A 15776-nucleotide genomic window follows, 5' to 3' on the forward strand; every position below is an offset into this window, starting at 1 on the left:
GTTGTAGAGCCGATCGAACTGAATCGATCTCTTACCGATTCTTCCCCATCCGAGCCGTAACTTCAGTTCTGTGGAACTTGGACTACCAGCTTCAGTGGATAAAAGCATTCTCTTTGACTCCGTCTGCCCTCGCCCTTTGTGTCTGGACTCAGGGAAAATTCAAGTCTAAACAGTCTCCTCAAAGCCGACACCGGATTCCGTTCCCTGCAACGCAAAATAAGCTTTTGGGTTGAGAAGAACGCAGATCCCGGGCTGGGACTGTCGTGCCTGTGCGTCGCTATGATTTTATTTTGCCCCCCTTTAATTTCCTGATTAGGTTTCTAAATTTCTCTGTCTCTGTAGCTTCTCTGTATCGTTCCAATTTTAGTATATGTGCTGCCGAAGCGAGAACGGTTTCTAAATTTGGGGGTGAGCCGCTTTGCATTGGATTTGGGCAGGGAAGCAGCAGGCGGCGTGGGCGAGGAGGGAGAGAAATCCGATTTTAAAATAAAATATAAACCGAACCACACCGCTCTGGACTCTTTGGAGGGAGAGCAGGGACAGACACGAAGGACTCAATAAATAAGCAAGCAAGCAAGCCAACCCACATACAGGTCTCAGCCTAGGAGTGAGTTTCCCAAAGGAAGAGCGATTTATACCTTTTTAAAAAAATAAACTGCACTGAATGTTTTTGTTGAAAAGCGATATATAAATGGTGGTGGTTGTGGTGGTCTCTAAGGCATGCAGGAGATCCAAATGGCTCATTTCAATCCGTGGATGCTTTCGCGTGGATTTCAAGCAGAAATGGTGTAGTATGTCTGGGGGCATCTGCAGCAATACGCATTAATAACAGAAATGTGTATTTGTTTACGTGCAGGTATGCATGCATGCATGCATGCAGGTGTGTGTGTGTGTGTGTGTGTGTGTGTGTGTGTGTGTGTGTGTGTGTGTGTGTTTTACACGATTCGCCTTCCGCCCTCCTCAGTAACCCAGTTGCGTCTTAAATAAACACAGGGGCCGTTTTAAAGAAGGGGCATGTCATGTGGAAGGAATTTCTACACATTTCAGCGACAAATTCCAACTCCTTCTACAGAGAGTTCGCTTCCACTTGGCAGTCAGCTCCACTGGGGTCCAGGCCACTTTCACGGGCGACCAAAAGGACCAAGGAAAGCTGGAGGCGGTTCTGGGCTTCTCCTGGGAACCTTTTGGACTGATTCCCCGCCTTTACATGGGATTCCCACCCGCGGGGGAGACAGACAGTTGAGGCAGGTTGGAGGCTTCCTGGTCCCTTCGTATACTTTGACTATCCCATCTTCTCTCGCCCCCCCCCCCCACGCACTTTTATGCTTTTGAACCCGGAGTTGGCGGCCCTTGAAGAGCGGGCAGCTGAAGGAAATTCTTTGGGCTTCTGCAGGGCCTCAGAAGCCCTTTTAAGTGAACTTTACAATGTCGATCATTTGCAAATGCCTCTCCTAGGTTATTGCCTTATTATTATAGGCAGATCAAGGCCTGCTTGGTTAGCTCGCTAGGTTCAAGCTTTTGCAATTTCTGAGCGGTGGGGGGTGCAGTTTTAGAACTCCTCCTCTCCCCCGCCCCCCTCCTCTCATCAAACTTCAAGCCCCCAGATCTTTAACCTGCCTAGCTAGGATGACCATTAAGGGATGGGGAGGGGGGCAGCTCAAGAAAGAAGGGGGGAGGGGAGGGGGGAGGGAAAGGGCGACTTCCCTTTTAAGCTAGGTCTGGTTTCTAGTGATTAAATTTTTCCTGATGTGGACTGGACTTATGGACAACTGATTGAGAACACGCCACTCGGCGCCAAGGGAAGGCTTCCAATGAGGGTCCCGGGTCTTTAATCCGCAAGATGCGGGCTGGGGGAGGGGAGGACAGGGAGAGAGAGAGAGAGAGAGAGAGAAGCCCCCCCCTTCCGCTTGCTCCTATCTTGTGAATTCTCGCCCCCTCCCCCCCTCATTTACCCAGCGCTTCCTGCTAAAGTCGTAAACTTTATTTGATTTACAGTGATTCCATGAACCTGTTTAGACTAACATATGTTTGGTCTTGTTCCACTGACTCATTAAAACACGCGCCGCCGCCAATCCAAGTACCCCAACAAGTCTTATGCCGAGTGCCTTTTTAATCCCCGCAAAAACAAAAAACAAAAAAAACCCTATACTGAGAACTAGTAACTTGGCCAGCGGCAACCTAACCAACTTGTGAGCGACCTCGGAGTCTCCAGGAGGGTCCGGGTTAGCGTCGGGGTTTTGCCTATAACGGAGTAATCCGCTCTTTTGATAGCGGCCATCGCGCCTTTGGGGCCGTGGCAGCTGCGAGGAACCGCCAGGTTGTCCCTCGCCTCTTTCTCGACAGGCTTCGTCCGCAAACACGCCCAGGAGACGCCCTAGCGGAGGTTTCAGCTGGAGGGGGGAGCAGCGAGATTGAAGTGCGGGGGGGGCGCAAGTTTCACCAAGGGTTGGAAAGGCTGCGCGTAGATGTAGACAAGGCTGAGAGGCAGGAAGGAAGTGGCAGAACGGGCGTGGGGGGGATTGAGAGGGGCACAGAGGGCAAACTGTGCCCCACCTGCTAGATGTTTGAATCAGAAATGGGGGCCAAGTGGGGGGGCAACCATTTGCCTTTCCGTGTCTACCTTCTGGAGCTGCCCTTGAAGGAAGGGAGAGAGAGAGTGAGAGAGAGAGAACGCTCTTTTTAATGTTTATTTGTTGTGCATACTTTACAGACCTCATGATACATGTAATAAATGTAATAAATGAATGAATGAATACATACAGAAGCTCCCAAGGAATAATCACATTTAGTAGTCTAACGCTGGGCTGATAAGTAGCCTAAAACGCTGGGAGGGGAGACTGCCCCCCTCTCCCTCAGGGCCCTCCCCCTGTTTCAGACAGGCACACACATGCTAGCCTGCACAAACATTCTGTCCCATTACGGGAGGAGTCTGGGGCGGTAATACTCCGCACACGGACTTGGGAGCAAGTCCCGTTTCGTTCAGCGGGACTTACGTTGCTTTCATGGGTTCTCTGCCTGTATGTTGCCCGGCGGGAAGCGGGTGAAGCTTTGCTGCAACCCTAAGCCCCCTCTCCCTTCGATGCAAATCCTGTTAACATCCGTCATTCCTGTTTTCAAAACGCTTATTTTTAAAGTGGATCCCGATACATTTCACTGGCACTTGCCATTCAGATCACTGTGTGTAGACGCTTCCTTCCTCTGGAACTTGGAAGCATAAATAAGACAGGCTATAACCCCAAACCCGATCCTCAGTAAATCCCCTCGAATGCCGCGAGACTGACTCGCGAGTAAATCTGCCTCGGATCTGAGTCACCCTCTGCAAGGAGTTGGGCTGGTTCTGTGCCTTCACGGCTGTCGGCGGAGGCTAGGCGATCCATGCCTTCCACCGCCTTCCTGGGCAGAAGACATCCTACTTTGGGGGGGGGGGCGGACTCTCTCCCCAGATGGGGTCGTCTTCCTTCCCTTAGTCTGTGGGAGCTGTCAGATCAAGAGGCCGCCGACTTTCAGCACTTGGAGAGGATCCCCTTTTCATAAAACTTCGCACAGTTCTGTATTCTCTCGTTTTTGAGAGGACAGAAACCTGTTTGACTCTGGGTTGGTTCTGCCAGGGCCCCGATTCAGGGCTGTGGCCCCCTGGGATGGGAGCTGGTTCTCCCAGGAATATCCGAGCGGCCGAGCCCCTCCCCAATAACAAAGAAGGAAGGAAGCCTGTAGGACAAAGACAACCCAAGTGGTTGCTTGCACACTTGAATTGAATCGAATTGAATTGAATCGAATCGATTCAAATCGAATTGATTAAGTGCCGTCAAGTGGGTGTCGACTCTTAGCGACCGCAGAGATAGATTATCTCCACGATGATATTGGACTATACATAACAAGCCAACAAAAGGGTCGTAGTCAGACCCATTATTATTATTATTATTATTATTATTATTATTATTATTATTTTATTAATTCGATTTCTATACCGCCCTTCCAAAAATGGCACAGGGCGGTTTACAAAGAGAAATAACAAACAAATAAATAAGATGGCTCTCTGTCCCCAAAGGGCTCACATCCGGGATAGAGAGCCCCCCCCCCCGCAACATATTTGTAAAACTTTAGGGGAGGCAGATAACCATTGGGGGGAAGGTCCACTCTATTCCGCGCGCCCGCCCCCATTATAGGTCTGACTATGGCCGCTTTGTTGGCTTGTGTGTGTAGTCCAATACAGCTAAAGTAATTCAATTGTGTGGCGAGCGACCACTTGAGTCGACGTTGTCCTGCAGGCTTTCCTCTTTCTTCTTTATTTGGAGAGGGCCTGGGATATTCCTGGAAGAGCCACCTCCTGAACCAGGTAGCTGTTTTTAAACTGTTACTTTGCAATGTAATGGTGAGTAGCCAAGGAGGTAAAACCTGCCCCCCTAAATCCTCCCCCCCACACACACACACAACTTTTAGGCTGGCGGTAGCTTGGTGGTAGAGCACCTTTTTGCAGGTAGAAGATCTCAGCTTCAGACCCTGGCAGTATCTCCAGGGAGGGCTGGCTGGGAGAGACTCCTGCCTGAAACCTTGGAGAAGACTCTGCCAGTCAGAGTGGACAATACTGAGTTAGATAGACCAGCAGTCTGACTCTGTGCAAAGCAGCTTTTTCTGTTCCTATGGCATGCAGACCAAGGATGCACCAGTGCTAGGTGGCCAGATTTGGCTTTTAAAAAGCCAAATTCTGGCTTACAGCCCATTTGACCCACGAGTATACCCCTTAGGTTCTGGCAACTCTGCACCAGTGCAAGGAAAGAGCAGACTTCTGTTAACGGAGCAAAGAGGGACTTTTTCAAAGTGGTGATTCTCTTAATAGGCAGAGAGTAATTATCTCTATTCACCTCCCCGCCCCGCCCAAAAAAGCATCCCTCCTGTAGCTGTTGCTGGTGTCTGCCTTGTTTCCTCTTAGGCTGTGAGCCATTTGAGGACAGGGAAGCATCGTTATCTATTCTTTATGTTTCTAGGTAAATCACTTTGAGAACTTTCATTGAAAAGCAGTACATAAATATTAGAGAGGTGCATGAAATGAATTTTTGGATTACTTCGGATTTGAATCCGAATTTATTCAACCCTGTTTGGCCACCTTTTTAAACCAATGGGGAGCCTGGGTGGTTTAAAAAATGTGCCAAACAGCTTTCGAATTGAATTCCAATCGAATTGCCCTTTTAAAGGGTGATTCAGTTCGAATTTGAATCACTCGAATAATCACCCAGATACGAGTCAAATCAATTCAAATTTGAATTGATCTGCACATCCCTATTATTATTATTATTATTATTATTATTATTATTATTATTATTATTATTATTATTAATTGGTTCAATTTCTATACCGCCCTTCCAAAAATGGCTCAGGGCGGTTTACACAGAGAAATAATAAATAAATAAGATGGATCCCTGTGCCCAAAGGGCTCACAATTTAAAAAGAAACACAAGGTAGATATCAGCAACAGCCACTGCAGGGATGCTGTGCTGGGGCTGGATAGGGCCAGTTACTCTCCCCCTGCTCAATAAAGAGAATCACCACGTTAAAAAGGCACCTCTTTGCCAAGTTAGCAGAGGTTACATAATATATTATACATAATAATAGCATAAGAATTTCCCATAGTACATGAGTCGGCTAGGGTGGTCTCTATCATCTGGGGTGACAGATGCTCATTGTGTTTTTTGCTGAGGTTACACCCCTAGAGATATTAAAAAAAAAAAAAAAAGAGAGAGGTGATGGCATTGCAGTACTTTCAGCTGCAGCTGCATTGTTATGCTTTGATTCTCCTGACCACCAAGCCTGCTGTGGTCAAATTTGTAATTGTGTTTTAAAAGCTTTTAAAAACACAAAAACTACTACGAGCTTGCATCAATATTGACAGAGGAATGGAAAGTCCATTTGACATGTCCTCCGAAGACCACTCCATGGAGAGAGTAGGGCGATTTGTTCATTGTTAACCGGACCCCCCACCTTAACCCTAAACTTAACCTGTGTGAAAATGATTGCTGGGATTAGGGATGCAGAAGAGGTAATAACCCAGAGAAAGCCCTAAGTGCAAAAATGCGATCACCTATTTTCCATCTCTAAAGGTGTAGTCATTGCCAAAAATTAGTAGGTGTATTCGTCCCCTGAGCTCTGGGTGTCACCCCCTTGTCTCTGGTTGTCTCTTGACCCCCTCCCCAAAAATGTCTGTCTATGGGCCCGCCTCTAATTAAGACCCCAAGAGCATACAAGGGGAGAGAAGCAGACAACCTGAAATCTCTGTTCATCAGATATTGATCTCAACTGCAGAATGCCTTGGTCGTTTTTGCTTCCAACCATGGAATCCTCACTTGAAAAAAAAAAACCCTGTATCCGTATCTGATGCAAAACAAACTAGGATACTTTAAAAAATATTGAACGCAGGCAAGTGGAATCCCATATCTCCGCTTCCCCCACCCCAGACAAACAGAGACATCATTTATAGTGGGAAAAGTTTATTTTTAAAAGAAGCACACTTGTTATAGAGATGGCCCAGCTTGACAGATATCCAGGAGTACTTTGCAAGATCATGCGCAGTTCCTCGCTTTCCATCATCAATATTTTTACAAGCCGCTTTTCCAAATTTGCCATTTCTCCTCCTCCAGTGTTATATTTTTATAGGATATGTCCAGATGTAACAGCCCATATTTTGTTTTAATCTAATGTTTATATACAGTGTGTGCATAGGAGGGTGGTTTATATACTCGATAGGCACTCCAAATATTTTAAATACATTTTAATACATTTTCTATCCCGTTCTTCCTCCAAGGAGCCCAGAGTACTACATACTTAAGTTTCTCCTCACAACAACCCTGTGAAGTAGGCTAGGCTGAGAGAGAAGTGACTGGCCCAGAGTCACCCAGCTAGTATCATGGCTGAATGGGGATTTGAACTCGGGTCTCCCCGGTCCTAGTCCAGCACTCTAACCACTACACCACGCTGGCTCTCTATTATTTTGCATTTTCTTTGCAGCCATCCCATGCAAGTTTACTTGGAAGAAACTCCTATTGATTTAATGGGACTTACACCTAGGTAAAACATGCATAAGACTGCAGTTTTCATTTGAAAGCGTAAAACCCACTAGCCTAAGCACTTTGGACACAATCCATTTGCAAGCTCTGCAATGCAAGCTTCACTGAATTACTTGAGTTACAAGATTATTGTAGACTTTCCAAGATTCATTAGTGTGTAGCAAAGCCATCACAGAGTCCTGTAGCATTTCAAGGTGAATTAATAGCAATTGCAACAATTACAAGTAGAATGAATTTTAACCTCCTGGAAAGGGATGTGGACTCCCACCCATAAGAGGTGCACTGCAGATTGTATTGAAGATTTGATTCTGTTATTGAGGACCTGAGATCTGATACAACTATCAGTGGCTACTAGTCTGAGGGCTATGGGCCTCCTCCAGCCTCAGAGGCAAGATGCTTCTCAATACCAGTTGCAGAGGACATGCCTTCATCTTTTGCCTGTGTGGGCTTCTTAGGGACATCTGGTGGGCCACTGTGTGAAACAGGATGCTGGACTAGAAAGGCCTTGGGCCTGATCCAGCAGGGCTGTTCTTATGTCCACTGTGTTTGCGTTAGGAAATGGAAGGCCAGTTGGGCAACATTATTAAATTAATATTTAAAATATATTTAGGGTTTTTAAAAAGGTTCTTACTGTGAGAACTTTAGAGAAAATGATTTCCTCCCTGTCCCAAAGGGAGATCTGTACAATCTGTAAAAAAAAAAAAAACATGCACACAACACACACACAACTCTCTCTCACACACACACACCTCACACACAGAGACACAACACACACACACAATATTTATTATACATTTATATACTGATTTTCCTCCAAGGCACCCAGAGCTGTGTCCTCACAACAACCCTGTGAGGTAGATGAGGCTGAGAGATCAGTGATTGGTCCAGAATCCACCACGCTGGCTCTCAGTTTCAACCAACAGCTGACATCAGGACTGTATGGCGCTCTTCTAACAAACATTCCTGAGTATGCATAAAGAAACAAAAACAATCACTTTGGGGGAAACTTTTGCACTGAACTATGACTGGGGGTTTGGTCTCTCCCCCCTCCCCACCGCCGCCCGCCCCTGCTTTACGCTTCCCCAGCCCTCCAAGGTCATTACAAGAGAGATCACTTTCCTGAAAGTAAAAGGGACAGCGATGCCTTCTCCAACCCTTTTTTTGCGTCTGGAAAGAGGGGCCTTATCTCTGCTCCGTTTCGCTTTTAGGGGGCGATCTGGCGTTGATTGACACACTGTCTGGCCCTCCGAGATTAGCGCTGCTATTCCAGTATCAATAACAGCGCTCTTGTCCATTAAGTAATTGATTAGGGGAGGGTGGGATGGAGAAGATGTGATACTAAGCCTGGGAAAGGAGAGCCTTTCCTGTATTTTTCAGCTTATGCCAATAAATTAGGCTCAAGGATGTGTGGTAACTCATTTCTGCAGAGGCTGCCTCCAAATAAGGCACAATGGTATATTTACTCTCAGGGCTGGCAAGAGAATAAGCAAAGTTTCGAATGGCACAGAGCTCCTCGGTGGGCTTCTCATGAGGGGTCCAGGATCATCCAAAAGTTTAGGGGTCGTTCTTCTGGTTCAAGAAATGGCAACACTGTTCGGGGGTGATTTTGGCTTCTTCTAGAACAAAAAGGGCAATATTTTTAGCAGTGTAATAGATGTAAGGGCACATATTTTGATGCTGGGTAGATGGACTAGTTAATTTAATTTGGAACACCAGTTAACTGCTGGTGAAATATACCCCTGTGCATGTTTACTCCGAAGTCAATCCCGCTGCGTTCCACGGGGCTAACTCTGAAATAAATTTTCCTAGGATTGCGCAGCCTTCTTGTGCTAAATTCTCTCTATTCATCAGGACGATAGCAGTAAGACAATTTCCAGCATGCAATGGCCTCAAATCCATGGCCCCATGGAGTTCAGCAGCAGTGTAGTAAAATACTGGATCAAGGTCGTAGGGAGTTCTTACTGCAGAGTGTAACAAAATATTTGTGCAAAATTAGCCACATGTGTGTGTTTTACATGCTGCGGAATGAGGTGGCCCGCTTTTTCTAGACTGTGAGATTCACCCTGAATCCCCGCCCCCCAAAAAAGAATCCCCACCTAAAAATTAACGTTGAGCTGAACTCTTGCCCCATGAAAATGCTAGCTTTCTACATGCAGGGATCCCCCTCTCCCTAGAGAAGCATCCAGACATACACCTTTACATTCTAGAAAGCCTGTCCACTTTGCTCTGTGGGCCCAATATTATAGCCCGGCTTTTCTTCCAGTTTATCTCTGAAATAAGCCTGAATTCAGTTAGACTAAGCCTGCAGGGTACTGAGAGGCCTTCTCTGCGCCCTCCTGGTGGTTCACTGCAAGGAGATAGCGGCAGGGGCGTATCTAGGGTGGGGCAGGCAGGGCACATGCCCCGGGTGGCACTTGAAGGGGGGGCGCCATTTTGTGAAATTAACAAAATGGCCGCTGGAAACAAAATGGCCACTGCGCATGCTTAAATGGCCTCTGCAAGGCCCTAGGCCATGCCAGGCCTCGCAGAGGCCATTTATGCATTCATGGTGGCCATTTTGTTTTCAGTGGCCATTTTTTTTTTAAAAAAAAATTTTAATAGCCACTGCACGTGCTCAAATGGTCCTTGCGATGCCCTAGAGGCCAGCAGGGCGAGGGGGAACCTTTGCAGATCCCCCCACGGCATTTAGGAAGCCCCCCAAAGGGGCTACAGGTATTTTTTTAAATTTAATATAATATAAGTCACTGTACACATGTTCAGTTTGTCACTATGTACAGAGAATCAGGGTTTGTGAATACTGAGCTGAAGCTTATGAGCTAGGATTGTATTCATTTGCTCTTACTTTGCTTCTTGTGATAAGTGAGTTAAATGTGATGTCTTTATAATATGGCGATTAATGGTGAGTTTGTTTTGAATCAGTGTGAAATCCTTAGTATTAAGGCCCACTGGGAGTTTTTTGCTCTCTTTCTCTCATTTTAACTGTCTTTCTGAAATACTAGAATATATTCCAAGCAGTGACACAGTTTACTCTGCATATCCTTTAATTATTTTCAGAGTATCAGGGAAAAGTCAAATTCTCCATTTATTTTTAAAACTTCTATAATAGTGATGCTACAATGCATAATAGACAATTAGACAGGTACTTCTGTTTAGTTTTCCAAGTACACCTCCACATAGTATTTGGGTATTTCACAAGCATACTGAAATTTGTAGTTTTCCAGCATTTTTTGGTCTGGCTACGTCCACTGCTAAATAGTTCTTGAAATATTAAAAGATTAACGAGTTTGACTTGTATTTTTGAGCTGATATTATGGTAAGGTTATCTGAAAGATGGGTGTCAGATGTTTGGACAGGGGGCACCATTTCAGTGCTTGCCCTAGGCGTTATTTTCCCTAGATACTCCTCTGGATAGCAGAGATCCAAGAAAATTTGGAAAGTTGCTTCCACTCTGTACAGGGAGGTGGAGAAATGTGTCTCGTTCGGTGCGGGGGGGGGATATCTTCTTTCTGCAGGAATACAATATACCCCATTCTAAAGCCAGTTGCTGTTACTGCCTAGCCTGTTTGCATTTCAATTTCGTTCAACCCTTGGATGGTGCGGGAGATTAAAGGACTGCAAGAGGTGGGGGAAATATATATTTAAAGGGGGGAGGATTCATCTAAGAGAAATAAAAAGTACCGGAAGCCCTCATTTCTTGAAAATTGTGTTCACCTGTGACTCTAGAAGCAGGGAGAGGAGCTGAAGGTATGAAATGACTCCAGATCTTCCTTCCACAGGAATCCAGTTTTAAAAAATAATAAGGCACACGCATTTTAAGGGCCTGGGGTAGACATGGCAAGTGTGTGGGGGGAGAAGAAATACGAAGTTCACGTGCCCTGCAGAATCCGGACCCCTTTCAATGCGAGGTATGGTCAAACCCCTTAGTAAAGCTGGGGAGAAGAAAAATACAGAATTATCAATATTGCTTCTTTTCATTTGGATCCGGCACTGGTGAGGAACAAAAAAAAGCAGAGACGATGGCCCCGATCCAGATAAAGCCGGTCGGGACAAGAGCAGTTATTTATCTGGGAGTAAAAGTCTCAGGAACTTACTTTCGAGTAAGCAGGCAGGCGGTTAACAGGTCCGGTTGAAACTGGTGGAGCAGGTTGGTTGCTTTCGGTGGGAGGTACAAAGAGATCCGCTGAGCATTTACTCTCAAGTAAATCCCCGTGGGCCCAGCCGTGAGATTTACTCCCTTCTAAATTAGTTTAGGTTTGCAGCTATATTTTAGTTGGATGAGGGCCACTATTTGCCTGGGGGGTTGGTCTGTGTTTTAGAATATCGCTCCTGGTTTGTATGATAAGAAGAAAAACTAGCAAAAGCATTACAAACTATAGCTCAAAGATTGTACTCCTAAATTCAACCAGAAGGAGGGCTCAATTCACTGCAGTCAGTCCAATTAATTTGGAATTTATTTCCAAAGAAGGCTGCAATCCCCTGCATGCTTACTCGCCTGTAAGCCTCACTGAACTCAGTGGTACTTATTCAGGGGCGTCGCTGGGGGAGAGGGAGCTGTGTTCGCCCCTCTCCCCAGAGGCCACTCAGAGTGAGGGAGATAACGAAGAAAATAGGGGGGCGTGGAGCTGGGGGACTCAGGAGATGGGGGGCTGGGTTCTTTGAACCTATCTGCTCAGTTATAGTTACACCCTGTAACTGCGAACAGGCTTGTTGTTAGGCTGAAAAACTATACACTTGAGCTAAAGGGAGCTTACTTTCCAGAAAATATGGATGGGGTAGGTAACATGGCAGCTAAAAGATGCAGCCGAATGATTCTATTCAGTGGCTCAAGAAATGTCGTGTAGCATCCGATAAAGGAAAAGAAAAACCAGTTATCTCTGTGTTTCTGCTCTATAGTTCCTCTGATGTTTGAAGTTATCTTAAATATATATACTTCCTATTAAACACGAGTTTCCTTCATTTTAAATACATTTACATCAGTTAATGAAACATCGCCTGTTACGTTTCAAGTGGAATATTTTCCTGAATTTCGCAGTTACTTGTGTAAAGCCTGGTAATTAAAATCTGTAGACCTGGGCTGTAGTTAGTGGCTGGATGCAGAAGTGAGTGTGTCCCCCAAATCCTTTTTCTTAGCCTTCTCCTCTAGTTAAAGTTTTGTTTTTAAAAGTGATTTTTTGTGGGGGGCGGGGGTTACCCTTTGCTAGCAAGTATCTTATGCACTAGTTGCTACAGTATTAGAAGAATGGCACGGTTCTTATACTTTTATTTTTAAAAAATTCTCTACCTTTCCTAATTCCGGATATATATTTGAACACATCTAGGAAAGTGACGTTGGGGGTGAGGAGCGAAAACCACAACAGCCAGTGTTTTCAAAGCTGTAGGGTTTTTTTTTCCCCTCCAAAATTTTGTAACAGTCTATCAGGGATCCAAGGTATATTGGAAAGAGAGCTTTCCTTCTTGCCAAAATAGAGTTTTTATTGTTAAGACAGAGAAAACTTCAGCGAGAGAGAGCTAGGATTAAAATTGAAGGCGCAAACCGTAGTAGATTAAAAAAAGTGGACGCATTCCCATTAATGAAAACAGTCGGGTTTTCTTTCTTTCTTTCTTTCTTTCTTTCTTTCTTTCTTTCTTTCTCTCTCTCTCTCCCCCCCCTCTTTTTCATGTCCCTAAAGTGTATCTGCATTTATTCAGATTGTATGGGTGGGATTCTCAATCCAATTGCACTAAAATTTAGAATCCCGCCCATACGATTTGTGACTAAATCAACTTTACTCCCGATTCTAATCACAGTTCTTTGGGGGCAAGTTCCGTGATTTTCTGAAGAATTCAGTTTCCAGTAAGCAGTGGGCATGGAGAGAGGGGGAGTCAACCAAATACAGCCAAGTCAATAAGGCTACTCCAGAGAAATTACTTGGAAATTAATTCCATTGAGATCGGATAATACCATGTGTTAAGGATTGGATGTATTCTATGGAAATAAAACAGGCACAATCAGACGACCCACCTTTACTGAGTTACTTTCAGAAGAATTACTCCTGTGGAATCTAGTTTCAAATCAAGATTCTTGTAGACATCTCTGTCCGGAAGTAAATCCTGTAGATTTCAGCGAGGTCAGGTTAGGACTGCAAGGAATCTAGTAAGCACAGCTATTCAGAAGTGAGTTCCCTTTGGTAAAAATATACTTTCTCCCAAATTATCATAAACCCACTTCCTTTGAGGAAAGTTTCATCCGCATCCACAAGAATTACTCTCCTTTCAGTGTCAATTGGGAAAATACAAAACATTGGATACTTGCAGATTGTGGGGTGGAGGCGATCCCCCAAGTAATATCTTAACTGGAACCCACTCAAACGCCACAACACAATGAACAATTTCCCCAGTACGTTTCCTCAAGCTGAATATTAATACATGGATCGATCAATCAACAAAATAAATAAATAAGCTTTAAGGAGGTGGGTGGGATGGAGCAGTGGCTCATCCCGTGGGTTGTAGAACAGAGAGAAGACGACATTGCATGTATTTTATTATAAGTCTGTGAGTGTGAGTCACAGTTGCGAGCAGACACATGTCTCACGTCTATTGGATGTCCTTTTAAACCTAAACCCGCAGCCCCATCCTAATGATGTTGACTCCGAAGCAAGTTCCTCCGCATACCAATGGACTTCCTCGCGAGTATGTTAGGTTAAGCGTGCTAGCCTAGTCGCTATCGCACCATAGGAGAGCGGCCATCCAAAAGAATAGTCAATGCATGGGTCTTATCCGAAGTAAATGCTTCAGGGCCGCAGTCTGCTTCTTTCTGGTTAGGGAGAATGCGTCTGCAATTGGATAGGGTCTACTCGCAGGTAGGTTGCGAGCAGACCCAGTCCTAATGCATAGGATTGCACAGTTATGCAGGTATATTCGGAACTGCACCAAAATTGCATCAGACTTCCCTTCTAATGGAGATGGGTGCTTCGTGCTCTTCCACCTTTTTTACAGAAAGCACAAAGAAGCGGCTGTGTGTGGATTTCCCCCAACATTTCCTACGCGGTTGTCTAAGTTCCAAGGGAGTAAGAGAAGTTTTCAACAGGGGTCAAGCGACTATTCTCGGCCCAGAATCCACCTCCCTCTCCGAAGAAGAAGCCATCTGCAGATTCTCGCAGATAGTCTATTGAATTGGCATCTCATTTATATCAAACCAAGGAAGAAGTTCCTATTTATCCTGGGAGCATGATGTTTTGAGATTCAAAGTCCGAACCGAACACGGAAAAGGCGCTTTCAGGGAGCGATGGGAACTCGCCCTTAAAGCCATGTCAGAGGCTGGAGAGTGGATCTCAGCATCAGTGAGGCCAGAGAATGTGGACGGAGTGGGGCCAGGGCAGTACTTAAATAGTTTCCCACACATACAGCAAGCCCGCCAGATCCCCACACTTTGAGGTACTCCCCCTATCCCTGCAAACTGGTATCCAGACCTTTAGCTGAATCTAAGTTCGAATCTTCAGCCAGTTTAAATGCCCAAAGCGGTCGCAGTGGGGCAAATCAGTGAATCCAGACATAAACTGGATTAATTAAACCCCAAGACGGTTCGGAAGCAAGTTTGGTGGGGGGGTGGGTGGAGTTGCTGAAGAGCCTAATCTGGGAGCGGTGAGATCCGAAAGACGGAGCGCGCGCTCTCTCGCTCTGGCTTCCTTCTCTCTCGCTCTCTCACCTCCCAGCTGGATCCGGAATCCTCCTCTTCCAGTCTCCGGAGAGACCCTTGTCGATCTCCTTGCCATGATGCAATCTTGCCCACCATCTTCCCTTTGCAATTCCTGTAGAGGAAAAAACAAAAATGCGTTTTAGCACTCTTCGACGTCCTGGGGAAGAATGCGCTATTTCCGCTCTGTACCCAATTTCAGCAGAAGCATTAAAAAAAAATTTAAAATAATTACCTTGGACTTTTATTGGCAGTGAATTACTACTGACTGAGATGGGGGAGGACACAGGAGGGGGGGAGACTGTGAGGTCAGGGCCCCCTCCGTTCCACTCGCATGTGTGTTTTGTAGTCATCAGAAAGTCCTGTGTCTCCTCCTGATATCAGGGCGGTGTGTGCGCGCGCGGGCGCGAGGGCTATGTGAGAAGAGGGGAGAGAGAAGAAGAAGCGTGTGTTGTGTGTGCACACGTGATATAACGTATATAATATGATTGTATTTAATACTCTCATCAACGCCATGAGATGCATTATTAAAAGTATGTCCTATGTGATTTTTATCAGCTTTATTCCACCACATTCCTTCTCCCAAAAATAAGGCAAAAGAGGAAAGAGGCCATGGCAAATATACGCCTCCCGGTCGACAAACGTCTGCGCTCGAAGGATCCCCGGTGGCATCGCCCCCACCAGCGTAACCCCGGGGCAACGCTCCTGCCAGCCGGCTTCTGCGCCTCTTCCCCGCGATTCCAGAGGAGGCTGATCTCGCAGCCGCCCACCATGTCCTGCCTCGTGCGCGCCTCTCCCTGCGCGCCCCTTCCAATCGGGCTGCGTGCTTTCGCATTGCACCCAGCCCAAAAAAAGAAGACGGGCGGGGGTGGGGGGGAAGAGACTGAGTGATGGAGTTTAAAGCAGAAGAAGGCAAATTAACCTTCCATTACTGCCGCACTCAAGCATGACAAAGGAGGCCAGTTGCGTGTGTGGTGACGTCTCCGTGTCCTATAGGTGCAGGCGCTGGTGAGATAGGAGCGATCGCCCGGACCCCGCTTTATTTT

At 45.9% G+C, this 15776-nt stretch overlaps 1 protein-coding gene and 1 long non-coding RNA gene across 5 annotated transcripts in view; one reads left to right on the forward strand and one right to left on the reverse strand.

Moving 5' to 3' along the window:
- Nucleotides 1-15776, forward strand: part of TBX5 (T-box transcription factor 5) — an 88613-nt gene that overhangs the window by 35561 nt on the left and 37276 nt on the right. The window lies entirely within an intron of this gene.
- LOC128338244 (uncharacterized) lies at nt 7738-15065 on the reverse strand. Its single transcript, XR_008312554.1, has 4 exons — nt 14966-15065; nt 14743-14845; nt 13060-13148; nt 7738-8021 (listed from the first exon to the last, which is right to left on the reverse strand). It is a non-coding gene; the product is annotated as an uncharacterized LOC128338244 (long non-coding RNA).

Source organism: Hemicordylus capensis, chromosome 15 (assembly GCF_027244095.1).
Source record: "Hemicordylus capensis ecotype Gifberg chromosome 15, rHemCap1.1.pri, whole genome shotgun sequence".
NCBI lineage: Eukaryota > Metazoa > Chordata > Lepidosauria > Squamata > Cordylidae > Hemicordylus > Hemicordylus capensis.